Source organism: Acomys russatus, chromosome 18 (assembly GCF_903995435.1).
Source record: "Acomys russatus chromosome 18, mAcoRus1.1, whole genome shotgun sequence".
Classification (NCBI taxonomy): Eukaryota; Metazoa; Chordata; class Mammalia; order Rodentia; family Muridae; genus Acomys; species Acomys russatus.
Genome location: NC_067154.1, coordinates 59,129,021 through 59,150,272, shown reverse-complemented (window position 1 = coordinate 59,150,272; position 21,252 = coordinate 59,129,021). Strand labels below are relative to the sequence as shown.

At 41.5% G+C, this 21,252-nt stretch overlaps 1 protein-coding gene across 1 annotated transcript in view; it reads right to left on the bottom strand.

Annotated features, from left to right (window-relative positions):
• Positions 1-21,252, bottom strand: part of Hs6st3 (heparan sulfate 6-O-sulfotransferase 3) — a 711,627-nt gene that overhangs the window by 566,098 nt on the left and 124,277 nt on the right. The window lies entirely within an intron of this gene.

Sequence of the window (21,252 nt, the reverse complement as noted above, 5' to 3'; positions counted from 1 at the left end):
AGTAGAGCTGACTCATGCTACCATCCCTCTCTGCCTCACAGCACATTCATATGGAAAACTGTAGAGTGTGTGTGTGTGTGTGTGTGTGTGTGTGTGTGTGTGACGAAACAATGCTTAGAAAACAAGCATGGCTCACAAAAATAAGGTGTTACTTAACTAATCAATATATCTTATAAATCATAAATGCTAAAGTATATGACATGATCACATTCTATCCCTTAAACAAAATACACAACAATAAATTTTACAATTTAAAGGCACAGAAAACTCTACACAGACCCCCGAAGTTGACACTCTCCACCAAGTTCACCTGCAAAATAGCTCACTAAGTACATGTGCAGGCTACATGAAGAATCATCTCCCCCACACAAGAGAGAACCCCATGATTAAACTATTCAACTATGTGGCTGAAGCACACTTACGGGTAAGTGAAAACGAGTAACTTCTCAAAGGAGCTGGATAAAACGCAAGAAATTACTGTTGTGAGGGTCTCAAGTTTTGAGTGCTAATTATTCACCTAAAATTCGCTAACACAATAATTCTCTATAAATAAGCTCATTTTTATTATTCTAAACTGATTCAGACTTTGGGGCGATTGCTACTTGTTAGAACTGAGTGATGTGCTATGATGTAACGAACAGGGTTCTCAGAGACAGTCCAGGAGTCGGGGAAGTTAAGAGTGCCAAACATGTTTACCTAGTCTCATTTCAGGGGGCAATGACGTGATTACAGACAGCTGTGAGCCACCATGACGTGATTACAGACAGCTGTGAGCCACCATGACGTGATTACAGACAGCTGTGAGGCACCATGACGTGATTACAGACAGCTGTGAGCCACCATGACGTGATTACAGACAGCTGTGAGCCACCATGACGTGATGATTACAGACAGCTGTGAGCCACCATACAGGTGCTGGGAACTGAACTCAGCACCTCTGGAAGAGTCGTGCTCTTAATCAAGGTGAGCAATTTTCATTAAAGAGGGCTAGGTGCCTCTGCTTTACTGATCTTGATAGCTCCTTGATCGGATACTGACCTCATCCGAGTAGTTCTCCCTCCCTTCTCCTTTGAGTTTCACTGTAGTATTTGATCTCCAGACTCAAGAAAATGGAATTTATTTGGTGCCACAAAATATGCTGCTCATCACCTTTCAGCACAGACATCTGCGGCGTGTGCTGAGGCTGGGGAATTATTAGAGCCCATTTCAAGACCTTTATTTACTCTTTGTCCCATGTGGTTTGTGCCTTGTTAAAAAAGGAAATCAATTTATTCTCTGTTATATCATAAAGTGGCTAGGAAGGAAAACGAATTTACCTCAGATTGTTTTCTGAAGTTTTAAATAAGAAATCTGATTAATGTTTTACAGTCTCCTGTGGGAGAAAAATAATCTTGTTTTTAACTAATCATTCTATCACTGCATGATCAGTATTTCAGAACATGAGCAATGTTTAAGTCTACATTCTATTATTTATAGTTCATCCACTGAAAATCTATCATAAATTTGAAACAATAATTTACCATGAAAAAGAAAAATTAATGATAAAACTCAAGTTGATTGGGCTTTTTCCCTTTTGAAAGGGAAGATGTAGTAATGTTTTTGGTCACCTCTTTTAAGTGACAAGCTAACACAACAAGAATACCTTAGCTGTGCATCCCAGAGCCCCAAATACACATACTCTCCCACACCACTTGCATCTTACTGCTTGCTGATTTACCCTTTGATTGCTATTTAGGAGACGTGTGACAAACACCATCTTTTCTCCAATACAGATCTCGGGAACCACCTCTCTTGGCCTACAAGCCTCTTCGGGCCACCAAGTTACCCCAGCATTCCTTACTGCTTGTACTGGGCCACTGCGTACTGCCTGACAGATGGCAAATGCCAACCGAGTCCTACCTTCTTCGCTGTCACCAACATTCAAACAACGTTCCCTCGACAAGTGTTGGCTGTATGTGATCAGAGTTGCTGGGATAGCAAGCTGAGAGAAGCAGAATCCACAGCTGGAGCGTTACAGACAGACGGAGCAAGCCTTAAGCCTTAAGCAAGGAGACCATTTGTGGGAGGGGGAAGGACCACAGACCAGTGATCCAGGATGGACACTGCATTTGCCCTCACGAATGATCGTTAAAACTCAAATCATTGAAAAATGTTGGATAGATCGATAATTTAGATAATTACCAGGTAGAGAGAGAGAATTATCTGTAATTATTTTACCCCAAAAGATTCTTCCTGACTTTAACCACTCTTAAGGAGCCAAACAGTAAGAGCATGTCAGGCTAGTCTCCCTCCACAGAGCAGCACCCGTGCCCTGTCCAAACCCTCGCTTTGCTTCGCTTTGCTGTGGGTCTGTGGTAAAGGAAATGCTGGCGGACTATTTGAGACACAAGAAAGTTAGATTCCTTCCTTCCTACTTGTATCTTCCAATTCATTTAAACTAAATGTATTAAGATGTTCATATTTTTAATATTTTAAATTAATTATATCAGGAAAGAGTATAGAAAGAAACAGAAGAAAGCTGAACAGTGGCAGAGGCTTTAGTAACAGGATTTCATTTAAAAAAAAAAAAAAACCACACACACAGAAAAGCTTGGAGACGGTGCAACATCCTGAGACCACTAACCACAGGACCATCACTACCAAGGAAAAGAAGAGCAGTTACACATTCCAGAAGCCACAGGAAGCACAACCAGAAACCGGAAGCCCTGAATTATTTGGTACAGTCTGGAGAGGCCAGACTTCCAAGTGTTATCAACTGTAGCACTTCCAGATTCATACGTTGATGCCCTCATTGACTGCTGTGATAGCATTTAGAGATAGAATTCAGGAGATGTGCTAGTTAGGGTTTCTATTGCTGAGACAAAAACACCATAACCAAAAAGGCAAGTTGGGGAGGAAAGGGTCTATTTGGCTTACACCTCCGTATGACTGTTCATCATCAAAGGAACACGGAGTCAGGAGATAAAGTCAAATAGACCAGGAGCTTGGAGGCAGGAGAGGAGACCTGAGGAGTCTGTCTTTCATGCACACGTGTCTACCATGAAAAAGGCTATATGGGCATGGCACTTGGCTGGAAAAAAAATAGGACTCACTTGTGCCAATGGAGCCACCAGTCCATTTTGGTCATTATGGCAGATGACTAATACAGCAGAGACAAAGAAGGTGGAGGCAAGCAGCGAGGTCCCTCAGAATGGCAGATGACATCAATACACTCAGATATCCATCTACACATTATCAATGGTGTGCCTCAAAGTGAGGCTGGCTGGGTTTTAATTACATGCGACTGTTAAATATGTTGCTACCAACCTTGCTTTGGTCCCCTCAGGAGAGAAACGCTATTCACAGATTTTATGGGACAGCATTTAAAGGAGTTGACAAAACAAGTGTTCATTTTTTGACCCAGTATTATTATAATTTTAGGAAATGTTTTGTGATGTTCAATTTCTTAATGCAATTACCATGATGGTTTCAATAACCACACATTCACCCCGAACACAATGCTTCTAACCAGAGACAGGGAAAAAAAGGGAAATTCATGGCGCTGTCAGACCACATTAATTCAACAATTACAGAACTAAACTCCTTAAGTCAGCAGGACAGCCTTAAATTTTTACATCATATGGCTCAGTCATCTAATAAGCGAATTTATAGAAGCTTTGGGCCAGATAAAATGCCATTGATTGAATAGGGCATAAAAGCTATTTAACAGCAAAGGGAGTTAAAATAAAGTTTCTTTAAAGTTTTTTTTAAGTTAAATTCCAAAATCAAGGTCTATACAAAAGAGATCATCACAAACAATCTGGCTAGCTAAACGTCTTGACAGAGAAAAGGAGTGTCCTGGCTTGCTTTCTGTTGCTGTGATAAAACACTAACCAAAAACAACTTGGGGAGGAAAGGGTATATTTGTTTACAGTTACAGTCCATTATGGAAGGACGCCAAGACAGGAACTCAAAGCAGGAACCTGGAGTGGGGACTGATGCAGAGGCTGTGGATGAGCCCTGTAAACTGGCTTTACACAGCTTAATCAGCTTGATTTATTATATATCTCAGGATCACCTGCCCAGGGCTGGCACCACGCACAGTGGACAGAGCCTTCCCCCATCACGAACATGCCCAGTCTGTATGGCAGGAAAAGTAAAGGTGACTTTAGATGTGTGAGAGAGAGTGACTCTACTTTACAACCTTAAAAAGGTGTCTTCTCTTGGTACTTGAAGTCAACGAGATGAAGCAGAAATGTGGAAGCTTTAGCAATGCTTGGAACTGTTTAAAGATCTATGGGCACAGTTGGCTGATGGGGGCGGCAGATGGTTTGCCCTAGAGTGTAGCCCCTGGTAAGTCAACCAGGACCCAGTGGAAGACCATACATCTGAGAATATTTGGGCATCAGAAATTAATAAAAATAAAATAAAAGTGCATAAACTTTGGTGGAAGGTTGTAGAGTTTTAAGGAGAATGTCACTCGTGAACTCTACAGTTGGAAGAACAATCACCAGGTAATGGAACTGTTTGGGAAGGATTAGGATTGTGGTCTAATGGAGGAGACATGTCACTGGGGGTGGGTTTGAGCTTTCAAAAACTCATGGCTAGCCCCCCATTCCTGATATCACCAGACTTGTCTGGTCCCTGCTGCAATGATGGTCATAGACTCTACTGCCCTCTGGAACCATGTGCCCCAGATTAAATGCTTTTTTTTTTTTTTTTAAATAAGAGTTACCTTGGTCACAGTATCTCTTCACAGCAACAGGTCACTAAAACAGTAGAGAATGGGGAATAGATCTGGGAGGAGCCAAGGGGTAAATATGATCAAACACAAACAAAACTCTCAAAGAATACATATGTACATACATACATACATACATACATACATACATACATACATACATACATACAATGGGTATACACTTATATGTATATATATATTTTAAGAACTTAGGAAATTTCTTTTCCTCCAGAAGACCTCTATCAATCATGTTGATTATCTGCAAGTAATGGATACCAAATAAGATTCAGACTACAGCGAGGTGCCCCATCTTGAGCATCTGTATCTGTTCCTTGGCTTGTGGTTTTGTTCTTGTTGCTGCTATCTGAAAATAGTTCTGAAAATCAGATCCAGTGCTTATGCCCAACATATTAGGCCTCACTCTGCCACTGAGACCACGAACATTAAGCGTGAACACGCACCAACTTGTCCAAGAGCATCCAAGGCAGACGCTGTTTACACACCTTCCACAAGGATATGTCCTAATGTCCTAGGAAGGCACAGGCAGCCTTGCTTGCCTCTAACTTTCCAGTATCCAACAGCAGGGATTCATTCATTAAATGCTCTCGGAAGGGATGAAAACTGGGGAGAGTGAGTGAGTGGGGGAGAGAACAGTGGTGCTAATGAGGTCTAACAGCCCTATCTGTGGCGGTGTGAGCGTGGGTCCCCCACTTTCAGCACCCACAGCTCCATCAGCACACTGTGCTGACAGAGTAGGGTTCAAAGTGGCTTACAGAATGCAGTCTCTCTAAGGGATCACAATGTGACTGGAGTATTGAGAAGGTGCTCCACCTTTGAGATGCCAAAATAGGGTAATAAATTTGTATTTTGGAAGGGAAAATGGGGTAAAAGGAAACTAAAAACATGCCAAGAGTTGAACAAAAGACTTAGCTAAGGTGGGATCTTGGATCAGAAGAAATAAATAAAAGAGCAGATTTTAAAGGTTCTAAGCACAGAGAAATAAGAAGAAGATGAGGAAATGCTTATGTTTCTCAGCTTGGTTCAGCTACTCATTCCAGTGTACATATTTAAAATATATTATTATGCACCATAAGTATATTTTTATTTGATAATTTTAAAATTTGTTTATTTTTATTTTTCGTACATAGTGTTGTGCTGCATTTATGCCATGTGCTTGTATGGTGCCTGTGGGGGCCAGAGAAGGGTGTCAGATCTCCTCAAACTGGACTTAGAGACAGTTGTGAGCTGTCATGTGAGCACAGAAGACCAAACCTAGGTCCTCTATGAGAACAAATGTTTTTAACCATTGAGTCATGTCTCCATCCCCTTTGTTTGTTAAATGAAGATGATCTCCTAATTCTTTCCCCCAAAAAGGCGAGAGATAATAAGATCTGTGAGTCAGACAAGTGTGAGTTGGGATACTTCCAGAAGCATGCCTGCATGCAACACTCCTGATGTAAACAAACTATAAGATGAAGGACCAGCTGGGCGTGGTGGTGCTCGCCTTTAATCCCAGCACTCCAGAGGCAGCTGCAGGTGGATCTCTGTGAGTTTGAGGTCAGCCTGGTCTACAAAACGAGTATAGGACAGCCAACCTTGTCTCAAAAAACAAACAAACAAACAAACAAAGCAAGCACAGGACAAAGTACCCAGGATTCCTCTCAGCCCCTGCCCATTTACGGAATTAACTCCGTAAGCTTCATTCCTTCCTCATAGTTTCCATCACTACCCAGTTACTTAGATGCTTAAATTTTCCCTCCTGCTTGACTGTCTCTAACATGTGCAGATGAGCTGGGTTCAGCTGCTCAAAAGCAAGTGTGTCATGAGAGAACGGAGATGTCATAGCAGCAGATACACCAGCAGAGAGATGGCAAGCTGCAGTCCTCTGGCACATCACAATCATCCCGTTTTCTCCAACATACACTCTATCCTCGAAACTGACCAACGCAGTGCTCTCTCACCCCTGTATGCAGTTGAGAATGGTGCGTGGGAGTCTTGGTACGACTTGGTAGAGGGAGGAATTAAAGGGTGTTCCTTCCAGAAGCTGTGTCCCTGTCACCCGGCAGTCACAGGTCTGCATCTGTAGTTTTAATAACCTCCCCCTCCAACTCCGTGGACTCGGGTGGTAGACAGAATTACTGCTGCCAACCCAAGTCTTTGCCTTATCCATGGATCTTCCAGTCTGTATCATCCAAAGAGTCATTTCATAAGATGATACATCTTGAGTTCTTCTAGTTTGATAGCTCTCTTCCTGTCATATGTGTCTTACAAGGACATAGATCATGTAAGTCTGTCCATCCAGAAAATGATTTTGGACACCTACTGCTTGCTGGGCGTTGCCCTATGCTAGAAATACAGCAGTAAATAAGACGAGCAAACAAACAGACATACAGCTACACCCAAATATATATGTATATGCATATTTGTCTATTTGTTTTTTGAATATATGTAATAAAAGCATAGAGACATACTGTTTCTCTGCAATAAAATATAATTATGAATACCACAGAATCTAGAATTCAACTATATAGGGTTTCAAATTTTACCCTATCTTTACTAACTGACAATCCTGCTAGAATCTAACCTCTCCCACCCTTTAGTTTATGTATTTACGAAATAAAAGAAGGATGGATGGATGAATAATCGGATCCACTTTACGAGGTTATTGAATAGATTGAATAAGATGACACAAGCAAATCTTTTAGTGTTAGGCTCCCAACAGTTCCTGGGGAAATGAATCTGTGTCACCCCATGACACTGTGATAGGTAGAATCCATGTCCCCCAGGTCCTAGCATCACCTGCTCACGTGGCCCCAAGCACCACACTTCTAGGCTCTAAGACTCTATTTCTCCCATCCATGACAAAATTGAGCCTCTACTTTGCACTTTGAGGAATTTTAAATGAGAGTGTATATGGGAAACAGACTGTAAAATTACACAAGCCACATCATGGGTCCCTTACCCGTGTAGTTGGGAATCAAGAGCCCTTGCTTCTTAGACCAGATATGAGATGTAAGGTCAGCTTCCCCAGTGTGGACTCCTAAAACAGTGCTGCCTTCTGGCATCCTCCTACATCCTGCTCCTCCACAAAAGATGAAGAGGAGCACGTGACAGGGAAGCAGATAAGTAGTGCTGACTTGGAGACAGAGAGCACATGACAGAAAGGCAGGCTGGGGACAGGGATGCGAGGAGACCGGGGACTGAAGTTCATGGAGAAGGGAGGGGAGCATTAACGGGCAAGGAGACTAAGAAAAAGATGGAAGATTGCTGCTTGTCCAACTGTCGATGCAGGAGCCTCCTCAGCTGATTCTCAAAAGAACATTGAGCATTGATATTATTAACATGAACCATTTGACTTCACAGAGAGCTGAGTAATTTGGGGGATGGCATGAGGGCAAAGAAAAAGACACAGTGGGTAAAGGTACCCACTGCCAAGCTTGAAAGCCTGAGATCAGTGGCTGGGCTCCAATTGGTAGAAAGAGAGATCTGAATCTCACAAGTTGTCCTCTGACCTACACACACACACACACACACACACACACACACACACACACTGTGGCACCTATGCACCCACACAAATGCACACAAAACAAGCAAAAGAAAGCGAATGTCACCCCAGTATCTGTGCTTTCACCATAAAAATGTATGTTCAGTGCTCTTTGCACTGCTCCCCAAATCTTCCACAATGAGTGTGCATTTGATAAATACATTTTAAAAATAAAAAGGAAACCCAAAGGCTTAGCAACAAAATAATCTATATTACAGAGCAATATAACATTTGGGTTTAAAAACAAGCACAAAATTTAAACCCCTAGTCCATGGCTTCCCTTTGAGTCTCTTTGAACATTTGTTTTTCACAGTACTATACAAAGAAGGACATACAATTTTATGTTACCAAGAAATAATTTTGACTGGTAGCACTTGGGAAAGGCAACATTTCTTTATGTGATTAGATGGGTAAACCCACAGCCATCAGCACTAGAATTCGATTTAATGTAATGAACAATGATTTTTATCTCTGAGCTATCTAAGTTGTGTCTCATTACCCGTTAATAACCAGGAAATACTAATCACCAGTTGGGCTAAAAGCCATCAATTGAGACGTGACACGGCAGAAGACTAGAGTCCCTACTGCCTCGGAGAACAGCGCTGACATGCAGAGACTCAAATTGGGTAAAACAGACCAATACTTTGAGCTTTGCCATTATGAAGATACAAGGAAAGAGCAAAAAGGAAGCTGCTGTGTCACGGTTCTTAACCGCTTCCAAGGCTCTCTTCATCAATTCTAGATGAACTATCAGAGGCAGCCACCCTCTCTCCCACTCCAGGAAGCTGGTATCAAGGGCTTGGCGAAAAGGGGAAGGGCTGGAAAAATCCTCCAAATAAACCATGGAGAAGCCAGCACCAAATGTTTGCTGCTCACAGAGACCGCTGCAAGCAACACACCTCTCACCTCAGAACTCGGTCTCCGCGTAAAGTGCCTGAGTCTCTGGCTCTTAATTTTGTGGCTGAAGTAACGTTTTCCATCATTTGCTTTCTCATGACAAACACCTTTGGCCCCTTTAGAGAGGAGTTAGAAATTGGTGTTTCTATAGCTCGTAAGCATTCAGACCTCACTAGAGCTCATAGGTCGGCTTCCGGTTAATGCCTACCAGCTCGAGGCTCTCAATGTGCACTTATCCCTCCTTGTCGATTGGGGGACCACGATTGGTGACCGTAACAAAAAACAGCGCCCATTCCCACATGCATTGTTTTTCCTATACACACATATCTACACCAACTGTAGAGTTGAGTACATAAATTGGGCACAGTAAGAGATTAATAGAGGAAATACTAAAATAAATACGAATACTGTAATAACCACTATACGAATGTTCTGTTTCTATGGTTCTTGTGAGCTGGTACAGGCCCTCCACCCTGAGATGGCAGGCTGCTACTGATCTTCAGATGATGGGTTAGGAGGACAATGATTCGCTGTAGATTTTTAGATCACCAAGTCATGACGGTACAGGTGGTTGAATTTCAAAGGCTGATGATGAATGTTCAGATACCTCAACATTGCAAGTTGTTTGGACTGAAACATTTTAGAGAGAACATTATAATCAAGGGTGTTTTTCTTTTCAACTCAACTAGACGCTGCACGGAGGCTGAAATCTTTAGTGGGCACACAGGTTGGTTGCAGTGTGCCAATCCCTCTGAAGACTACATTCCTAGCTCTGTTCCTTCATATCTGTGCAGCTTGGAAGAAAGCAGCAAATTCTGGAAGCCTTCATGGTGCTGGCGCTGCCTGCTGTCCTCGCTCTCTCCTTCCGGATAACTCAGTTAACACGTACCAGTGTGTTCTTCGCCTCTTCGCTAGGCATGTCAGCAAGTCCTCTTATGCCTTCTTGTCTCACAGCCTCTGCAGTAGCTCTTATATTTTTCAGCCCAAATGTGCACCTGAATCTTTTTAATTCACTCTTTCATGCAATAATGGTTTGTTGATGCCTGTTTTAAGGGACCGGTTGCTGGATTCTTCACACTGACTTAATGCTCTGACACACAGCACCTTGCTGTGAATCGGAGTATGTTGTCTGGTCATTTCCTCAACCCACATTTTTCTGTATTTTCCATCTCACCTAAGCATCCTTCACATACCAGAGCTGGGACTTGCAATTTGAGGCGAGACTGCAAAATTTGCACAGATTTCTGTGCTTGACAATTTCTCAGCCGAAAGACTCCTCCTTGCCACAGATCTTAGCAACCTGAACACATTTCTTTCCTTTCCTTGTCAAGAGAATCCATTCTTTTCATTAAAAAGAATGAATTTTAAACTTCTCTTTGGCATATCTGAATCGCCAGCGTACGAATTCTTGTACACTGGGGCCACCATTAAATAAACAAAAGAGTATTTTAACAGAAATATTATGGTACTGTGATGGCTGATCTGATATTCGAGGAAACTACCCAAGGACCAATAGGAAGACAGAATATCCAGCATGGACCAATAGGAAGGCAGCATATCCAGCATGGACCAGTAGGAAGGCAGCATATCCAGCATGGACCAATAGGAAGGCAGCATATCCAGCAGAGATACTGTGGGGGATGAAAAGATTCAGATCCTGGGCTAGGCATAGACAAACAAAGTGAAATGTTACACTATTCAAAATGGTGTGCAACTGAAAACCTCTGCAGTATTCATTCATTCTGGAATTTTCTATTTAGTATTTTTGGACTCCAACTGCCCATAGGAAACTGCAGTTGAGGGGGAAGCCTCTAGTATGGGGGAATGTCACCAACACCCTAGGTAGATAAGAACACATGGGCTCCTTTAAGATAACAGTTTGAGAGATGGGTAGCCCACATAACAAAGGCTACTATAGTCAATATACAATCTATTAAAATAAAGCTTATTTTGTTTTATTTTATTGACTTTTGAGTTTATTTGGGTTTTTTTTTTTTCTTTTATGTTGTTTGGTCAATTGGTTTGGTTTGCTTTTCTGTTTGTTTGCTTTTTCAAGCAAATACTTCTACAGCCTAGACTGGCCTCAAACTCAATATGTAGCCAAGGATGGCATTAAGTTCCTGTTCCTCCCGTCTCCACCTCCCAAGTGTTGGTATTAATAGGTGTTTGGCACCATATCCAAACATGGTGATTCACAACTTTAAACACAGAACTCAGGAAACAGAGGTAGGTGGACATCTGTGAATTCAATGCCAGCTGGTCTCCAGGCCAAACTCTGTCTCAAAAAACATTTTTAATTACAATGAGATGGCAAGTTTTAGCTATAAGAACTCCTGGTATCTGGGGGAAATAGTCTAACATAAGGGCTATATCCCAGGAGAGAAGTGGCCATAGATGGCATACTGAGGACATGGATATAAATGAACAACTGAGCCACGGCGGTCATTATCGCTGCTCACGTCCACTCCGGCCCCAAGTGCAATCTTCTCTAAGTGATGAATTTACAAATTCAAGGCCTAACCTATAATGAGGGTAACTCTGGACCCTAAACTGACTTGTAAACTAGTGGTATGTGGTTCATAAAATCACAAAAGTTAACAGTCACAAAGGAGCAAATGAAAGAAATAAAAGTAAAAAGTAAAATTCTCAGGGGTTGTCTTAATGGCCTCTGGTTGGCAAATTGTAACTTTGTAAAAAGAAAGAAAAAAAAGAAAAGAAAGTGAGTGAAGAAGATAAATAAAATTAATAGATGTAGTGAAGAATTTATAAAAAAGAATAGAAAAAAAAGATCATTATCGAAACAGGCAAAGGCTATGAAACTAGCTTATTGAAGTAAAAACTTAAATAACCAATAACCGTATGAAAGTTTGTCTAACCTTTTTAGTTATCAAGGATCTCAGAATAAAACATTCAACAGACACTACTTTAAATGCACCAGGCTGATGGTAAGATTAAGACTCCATAAATGCCAATTTTGGAAAGAACACAGAGCAGGCACATCCTCAGACACGACTGATGTAGGCGTAACTGAAAGGACAGTCTGTTAATATATAGTAAAATTAAAGATAGAAAAATCACATGCCAAGCAATGACTCCCCGCGCTGGGTGTCTTGAGGAAAACCATCCCATGTGTATAGATGAGAGTGTGAACAACAGGCCTGTTTGTATTTGGAAAATGTGTACGCCCATCACCAAGAAAAGTGATGTCGGCTAACTTAATGCAATACAAACTCAGAGGACAGCAAATGAGAACTGAGTATTTCTGATGTGATCAATATCCAATACAATAGTGAGCTGAGAAGCAGGCAGCGAACACACATTGTGTGTGGTGACTCTGTCTTATAAAGCCTTTAAAATGCAAAGATAGATGCACTGTTTGTTTAATGGGAGTGTTTTAGTTACGCTTCTGTTGCTGCAATGAAACACCACGAACATGGCAACTCAGGAAGCGCTCACTTGGGCTGTGGGGACTGCATGGCAGCAGGTGGCAGACAGTAGCTGCAGCCAGAGGCTGATTACTAAGAGCTCACATTCTGAACCATGGGTGCCAAACAGAGAGTGACCTGGGGCTGTCCTGAGGCTTTTAAACCTCAAAGCGAAGCCCACGGACATGCCTACTCCCTGTTAAGGCCACACCTCCTAAGCCTTCCTGAATAGCGCCACTGGGAACCATACTGAAATATCTGACCCTATGGGGGTCTCTTTCACACTGCCACAACATGTGTGCATATGCGAAACAAAGCCTTTGAGACCCAGAAGATGGAATGCTGGGTAATTCTCCTGCCATCCAAGCATAGCGACCTGAGTTCAGGGTCAAACACCAAAACTGTAATCTGAAATTTGAAAATTACCACAACACTCCTATAAAAAACAAGTACAGCAGAGAGCATCTGTGAGTTCAGGGTTAAGGGATGGGGACAGAGCCCACCCACCTGTGGGCTCCAGGCTCAGTGAGAGACCCTTTCTCAAAATAAGATATAAAGCAACTAGGTAAAACACTTGACATTGACTTCTGGCTTCCACACGTATAAGCTCATGTGCACATGCACACGCATGCTCACCACACACACACACACACACACACACACACACACACACACACAGGGGCGGGGAGGGAGGAAGGGAGGGAGGGAGGGAGGAAGGGAGGGAGGGAGGGAGGGAGGGAGGGAGACTGCTATACAGGTGCAAGCCCAGCACTTGGCAGTACTCAGGAGGCTGGTGCAGGAAAAGCAAGAGTTAAAGCAAGCCAGGGTTACCTAGGGAATCTGACTTCATGCTCTTCTACAGTCAGAAGTCAGCAGGGGTGACAGAGGGGACCTGAGTTAATGTTCCTGTTTGTCACCTCAGCTGCCACAGCACACATAGGAAAATGGAATTCACAGAAGCACAACACAGACTGAGCAGTGACAGGAAAACAAAGGGACAAGGGCTCCACAGAGCAGGCACGGGTGAACATACCCCAGCACCACATTAGAACACAGATTCATTACTTCTTCATAGCTTTCAGATGGGAGCCTGATGTCAGTGACATATGCAAGGGGAACTAATGTTTAAATAATATCTGCGCCTGTCTTGTGAAACCCCAAGGGATTAAATTCATTGTGTTTTTTTTTCTTTTTCTTTCTTTCTTTTTTTTGTTTAATAAGCCAATATTTGGATTTGTAAAGTTCCAGATAAGCTGGTACAAAATAGCATAAAAATCCCTTGACCTAACTCACAGTTTACACATTAAGTCAAGCCAAAAATAAGTTATCAGCTGCTCTGTCAGTACAAAAAAAAAATCAATATTTTCCTATCATACCATCTGCTTTAGCAGTGCGAGTTAATAAATTTAGGTGGTAAAATTTTCTTCTCTCTTTGGATTCTGGAGAGAGAAAATACAATTTCAATAGTTAATCTAGGCGCTAGATAGAGGAATGAAAAATGAGATGCTGTTATTTGAAGATGTGAGTTTGTTATAAACAGTAACAGGATTCCTCATCTCTGAAATGGCAGGCGTGCAGCATCTATGATTTTTGTGCCTTCACTTTCCAGCGGTCCTGCTTCTGAGTCTCTTTCCTTCTTTATACCCCAAAAAGTTACCACTCAACTAAGGCAACAAAACACTCCAAATTCTATAAGTAATTTGGTATATAAAACCCAGTTTCAAACCTAAACGGGTTTTATTTTACATCAAAAAATAAGATGACTACATTTATAAAACTTAAGCATATTATATTCATAGATAAAATTCAAAGAATTTTGTTAACATTCTATAATTTCGTGTGAAAGCACTGCTGAAAGACCCTGCTAGTACATATCTTTTAAATAAAATATGTGAAATATGACCCCAACTTCAAAACCACCAAAATAGCCCACAGCTAAAGTAGAGAATATTTTTCTTGGTAGGAATTTTCAAAACAATTTTTTTTAAAAAGGGAAGGGAACTGTCCTAGTTAGCTCCATCTGTCAACAGGACACCAACTAGAGTCACCTGAGGGAGGCCCCAGCTGAAGGACAGCCCAGATTAGACGGCCTGGCACGGGGCCAGGGGAGTAAGGGGTTGACATGACTGATGAGTGATGTGAGGACCCAGCCGACTGCGGACAGCACCATCCCTAGGCAGGTGGGCCTGGGTGTGCAAGAAAGCCAGATGAGTGTGAGCCTGAGAGCCACAATCAAGTGTACAGTGATTGCCTAGGTGTATGGTATGGGTGGATCTCCATCTCACATGCACTGCTAGAGAACCTGGCCCCTACAACTTACACCAATCATTTCAACACCTTTTATACAATGTTAAAACAACGTTACAAAAAAAGTTCTTAGGCCTCCTTTAGCTTAGTCTCCCATCAATGTAATTGACAGAAACAACCAATTCAACTGGTTGGATGCAACCACACTCTTTTAATGAATTAAATTAGATTGGTGTGCCCAAATGGCAAGACTGCTCCTAACCAGGAAATAATCTGCTATGAGAGACTGTGAAACCAACAGAACAGGCCAGCTGCTGGCATACTTTACAATGCCAAGAAAATGGTCCGTCCCTCCTGCAATTCTGCAAGCCCGTTTATCTCATCCTTTGTGGCCATTGCGAGCTAATATCTATAAAAGGTCTCGTGTGTTCTTGACAAAGAGAGGGTAAGTGAGAGAAAAGGAGCACTACATCATTGCAATGAGCAGACATTTAGGTGAGTTCTGTGCAACCTGAATGTAAAATTTTAGGTTTCCCAGAAATGCAATATAAAAGAAAAGTACCTATGGTGTCGTACATCCAAAACCAAGTAGCGTCCATTTTATTATCCTTCCTTTTTCCCCCCACCCACTGGAGAAAAAATAAAGGTTCTTGTAATAAGAAAGTTGTATGAGGGTTGGGGGTTGGATATTTTTCACAATCTAAAAGACACTTAGAGGATTCATAATTCTGTTCACTGAAAACTGGAATAGCTAATTCTGTCCAGAAAAGGGCTGAACGGAGATTCAACAAGGCAGCAATGCTATTTACGTAATCATGAAGGAGCAAACTAAGCATGTCATTATAATGCTGCCAATAGAGCAGACCCTCGTGGCCCAAGCCCAGAGAGAATAGGGTCCCAGGGTCTGCAGAATGTGGGCAAGCAAGACTGGCCAAGGACTGGGAGTGGTGAGGTTCCCAGAAACCATTGGGCCAGAAGTTTCTCACTAGCCAAATCATAACCCCTACTTTAAAAATAGAACTGACGGCAAGAATAAAAATGACAATTACATAAACACACAATTAAGTAGGTAATGTGGGAAAATATCACAGGAAAAAAACCGACATTTATTCTCCTGGACCTATGAAGGCCATAGGTATGAGAAAAGGAGTTGCTGAATTATCCGGGCAGTCACCAAGATAACCCAAACTAGCACAGTGGAGGAGAAATATTCTCTGCTTTTGAAAGTTTTTGGTTTTGTTTTTAATATGTCTCAAGTGTCTTAATTAGGGCTTCTACTGCTGTGATAAAACATCGTGACTAAAAGCAACTTTGGAAGGAATAGGTTTATTTCAGCTTACAGCTTGCAGGGAAGTCAGGAAGGAACTCCAGGCAGGATCTTGGATACAGGAGCTGAGGCCATGGAGGAGTGCTGCTTACTGGCTTGCTCCTCCTGGTTTGCTTGGTTTCATTTCCCATAGCACCCAGAACCTCCCACTGGGTGTGGCCACACACAATGTCCTACCACATTGATTGCCAATCAAGAAACTGCCCCACAGGCTTGCCTGCAGGCCAGTTCTCCAGGAGTATTTTTCAATTAATGCATCCTCTACTCAAATGATTCTAACTTGTGTCAAGTTGACATAAAGCTGGCCAGCACACCATTTTTTCCTTGTTTTTCAAGCTTTTATTTTAAAAAATATTAAAATATAATTGCATAGCTTCCCCCTTCTCTTTCCTCCCTTCCCATACACCGTTACATACACACATACTCCCTCTGTGTCTGTCTCTGTTTCTCTCTGTCTCTCTCTCTCTCTGTCTGTCTCTGTCTCTCTCTGTGTCTCTCTCTCTCTCTCTCTCTCTCTCTCTCTCTCTCTCTCTCTCTCTCATCCACTGCCTCTATTTCTTTCACTGTTGTTACATACATACACACACACATTTCTAAAAATAAATACAACCTGCTAATATATTTTTCATACAAATTTCACTTGTATGTACATGATTTCCCACTCCTCCATCAGACCTAACATCCTTATGCCTATCCAAAACCTTTCAGATGTATTCTTAGCAAGCCACCAGCTTCCACAAATCCACAAGCCAGGAATGCCACCAGATAGCATGTGAGAGCCATAACAGATCCTCCTACTTTGCTGTAACCTGCCTACTTGCTGTTGCTAGCAATGTATTTTAAAGTGTCTTGATTTACAACTTTCTTTATTCCTTTACTACAAAAACTTCATGAAATTGCTATCACACTGAGAGGTGGAAATGGAAGTAAGCTGATTTTGTGGTCCTAGGCCATGGTCTGTATTTTCTGTATTTGTTTTATAAATATATATAATTTTGTGTGTAGACACACACATATATATACACATTATATAAATGTGTATGTGTGTATATGTGTGCCTGTACTTGTATATGTATGTATGTGTGTGTGCATGTGTGTATGAGAGTGCATGTGTATGTGTGTCTTTGTTCTTAAACAAGTGTTTGGGAGGTTTTTCTAAACCTGGATAGCAGAAAATACACATATGAAAGAAGGAATATCCTGAGAGCACCCAAAAGACCATGTGTGTCCCTCCACTCAGCAGAAATATATTAATCAGCTAATGTGGCCTAGCAAAATGACCAAGACGCAGAAGATGTGCACTCAACAATCAAACAGGGGCTGGCAGCGAAGAACGGACTATGGGTTATCATGTTCCACAGGGATAAACTCAGCAAGGGACTTAACGAGGACAATGTGATCAAGTCTGGATAAAGCTTAAGGCACCATTACTCCACTTATGGACCGCTCACCGATGGCCTCTTAGAAGACACAGCTGGGATGGATACCTAGACAGAGCAGACATGCATGCCTGAAGACACAGCCTAGCCTGGACAGATAAAAATGGACGTGCTCAAGGCTGTAGCAATTGAGGAGGAGCGATATGAGAAATCACGGAGACATCAGAAATCATGGGGGTGCTAACACTGTCACTGTAATAGCCAAAACTTTCTTATTTGACTACCAATTCTTTCAAAATAAATATCAGCCATTTTTATTACAACTAAACCATCTACTTTCATGGCCTCTTGTCCATAATAGATGATGAACTTAGAAAACAGAATCAGGATAAACAGTAACTCAGTATTGCTTTCTTGTAGGAAACTATCAAATAGTAAAAACTAAATAAATAAAAATTTTAAAACTATCAAGCGTATCTTCCAGATTGGTACCCTTAAAGGATACCTACTTCACACTTCCACCCCACCTGCACAGGTAGCAAGAACACTAAGTGGGAGGGAGCTCATTCTGGTCAGACCCCCACCAGGGCTAACCTGTGGTTGCTGCGTTCCGTCCTCATTTTTCAGTCCTAAAAGCTGTAAGAGCCACGGATTTTATATCAAATCCATATTTCCAGTTACATTATTACATCGATATCCACATCTCATCTCTATTGCTCCTGTCAAAATGACACCCCAAACATACTTAATTACAAGAGAAAATGCTGTGGTAGCATTGTGTCTCGAGTCCTATTGGTAAATCGTACATTACCTCCTACGTAATGTTGAAACTCACAGAAATAAGTAGTAATAAACTCAGGAATATTATGATTGATTTAAAAACGGGGCTCTGGATCAGCTGAGAGATCTTGTCTCAGTGAGGATGGCAGAGATCTATTAAGAAAGAAACCTAACACCAACCTCAGGACTACACACACATCCACGTGCACACACATGTACACACACAGATGCTTGTGCACACACATGTACACACACACACACACACACACACACACACACACATGACACATGCAGGCCAAAAGACCAATGAGAAAAAAAAAAAAAAAAAAAAAAACCAATAGCTTCCCTTCCTCCCACAAAAAGGGGTTTCTAGCACTGTTCCAAATGCGCTATACCTCCATCATGTCCATGCATGGAAGACGTCTACCTTATTCTCTCTGGCATCAACTACTAAAAAGATAATGGGAGTAAACAGAAAAAACTAAAACGTCTCAGGTCGTCAAGTAGCCTTTTTGCCAAAAAAATCAAAGTATATAGTTTATACAATTTCACTCATAGAATTTATAAATATTATGGACTTCTGTGATTTAATGCTACTGTGTTTTGAGTCAAGTATGAAATGACATTGGAAAAAATACAAAGAAAAGAAAATTATTTATCACTCTTGTATAATGTGCTCTTCAAAATCAACTACAGTAAATTGAAATGTCCCTCTGAATCATCGGATCCTAGCAGTGAGCCTTGAGCCATCAAAAGGAGACAATATCCTGGAGATATCGTTGAAGTCAGTTAAATCCTAAGACATCAGGCAGGTTATTGAAATATTAAATGTATATGTATGGGCATCCCACTCCAAGCAATGTATCCTATAGACATAATCACTTACATACACACACATAAATATACTCAGGACAGCTTCATTAACAACAGCAAAGTCACAGTCCACAATTCCACCATAAGCAACCTGATTCAGTAATGTGTGGTATGGATGCATATATTATAGATATGAAATATACACACATGGGTTATCTTTAGCCATAAATGTGTAGTCATTATGTAAAAAAAATCTTTATTAGCTGAAAAAATCCAAAAAGTTAAAGACTAATACAATTTGAAAAACTGAGTATTCAGGCTAACTAAAAAAGAATCTTTAAACTGGCGGGGGAAGTGTAGTGGCAATATTTTATAATTATGAAATTAGCACATATCTGAAGTAGTCAAAAAGAAAGCAACAAATAAAACTATAGCAGCAGTTGACTGTGTCACTTAAGCTTTTCATGACTTAATATGTGCATATTTTAAGCAAAATTAACTTTTGTGACATTTTAACATGACACTTGTCTTTAAGATTTAATGCCACCGTCTTTTATTAGTCACATAACGGTTCAGAGTACTGATACAGTCAAAAGTACTATGTGTCTATATCACAGCAGCAGCAGGAACCCCAGAGGGTAGGAAGGGTCGTGACAGCACAGCCTGGGACCTAACATTTGCTTTGCTTCCTGCTGTCCAACACCTGTGAACCTCCTCCTACAGGGTGAGGCCTCCGGGACAGGCTCTCAGTGAGGGGCTCCTCAGGATCTTTACTGAGGTTGTGGGGTGGAGGGAGAAAGAGGCTGCTGCGGGTGGGTGTGGCCTCATCAGCCCCATAATCCAAAACCTAATACTGGGAAATTCTAGGACAATATTCCAGACTTCCTGTTCTGGTAACCCAAGCAATTTCCAAAATTACCAAACTGTGTCAGTCATTCCTAAATCCCCAGACAATAAAAATGGAATTGGACTTACTAACATTGTGAAAAGTCTGGTATGAAGAAGTACTCAGGGGTAGTGTGTGCAGTTTGTGCGGGGGATGGGGGATGGGGGAATAGGGGGGGAAGGGCGGGCTTGGCCCTAAGCACTGAACAACCAAGCTAAGAAGTGAAGATTTCCTGGGTGCCCAGGGATGGTCAGCAGGCCGCTTGCTGCCTTAGAGGAATCCTGGACAGGAGCAGCTGCAGATGGACAGGCCTGCGGTCTCAATCCAACATCTCGGTCACGTGAGAGACACTGAAGTGAAGAGCTGAATGCTGTAGCTTGGTGGGACGGAGCATGAGACACACACTCATGGAGAAGGCAGTGTGTCGGTGGCCGCAGACGATCCAAGCAGCAAAGAAGGACTCAGGTACTGGAAGGTGTCAGTATAGCGATACTGAGAGAAAGCCGACTGCAAAGGGGACAGGAACTAAAAAGCATTAATGCCTTTGATGGGGGATTTCAAAGGGATGTGAAGGGTACCCGGATAAAGAAAATGCATTCCCCCTTCAACCCTATAGTCATTTCATGGGACATCAAGACATTAAATGCTGTTCTCCGCTATGATTCATTATAAAAAAGTTCCACTGGTGTCACATCAATTCATTCTTTAGAAGACATTTAAGAAAGGATTTAAGGGTGAAATAATCTTTTATAGCTACTGTGGCATATCACAGTAGTCAGAAATATTCGGGCGTTAATCTTAGAACATTCATAGTAAAACATACGCTTCAAACTCTTCATGGCTTAGACAGTCAAACAATCACAACTCTTATCTTTAAACACAATGTCTCATTTTATCCAATATATGGGTTCTAAATTTTAAGATGATAATATCTTTGATGCAAGTATTTGATACTTGGCTTAAAGAGTCTATGTCATGGACCACGGATACCACTTTCAAACAACTATTTTGTGTATTTATAAGATAGAACAAGCTCAACAGATATATGTGTGTGTATATACATTTATATGGGAAGCCATTTTATTTTAAGACATGTAATGAAACTGTGCTATTATTACCTAATAAATACTAATATTCTTTCTCATCAATTTTATGAAAAATATTCATATGATTTCCCCACACGGTAAAATATCCTAACATCCCACAAGTCCTGGGCTTGCTGCTTAGAATC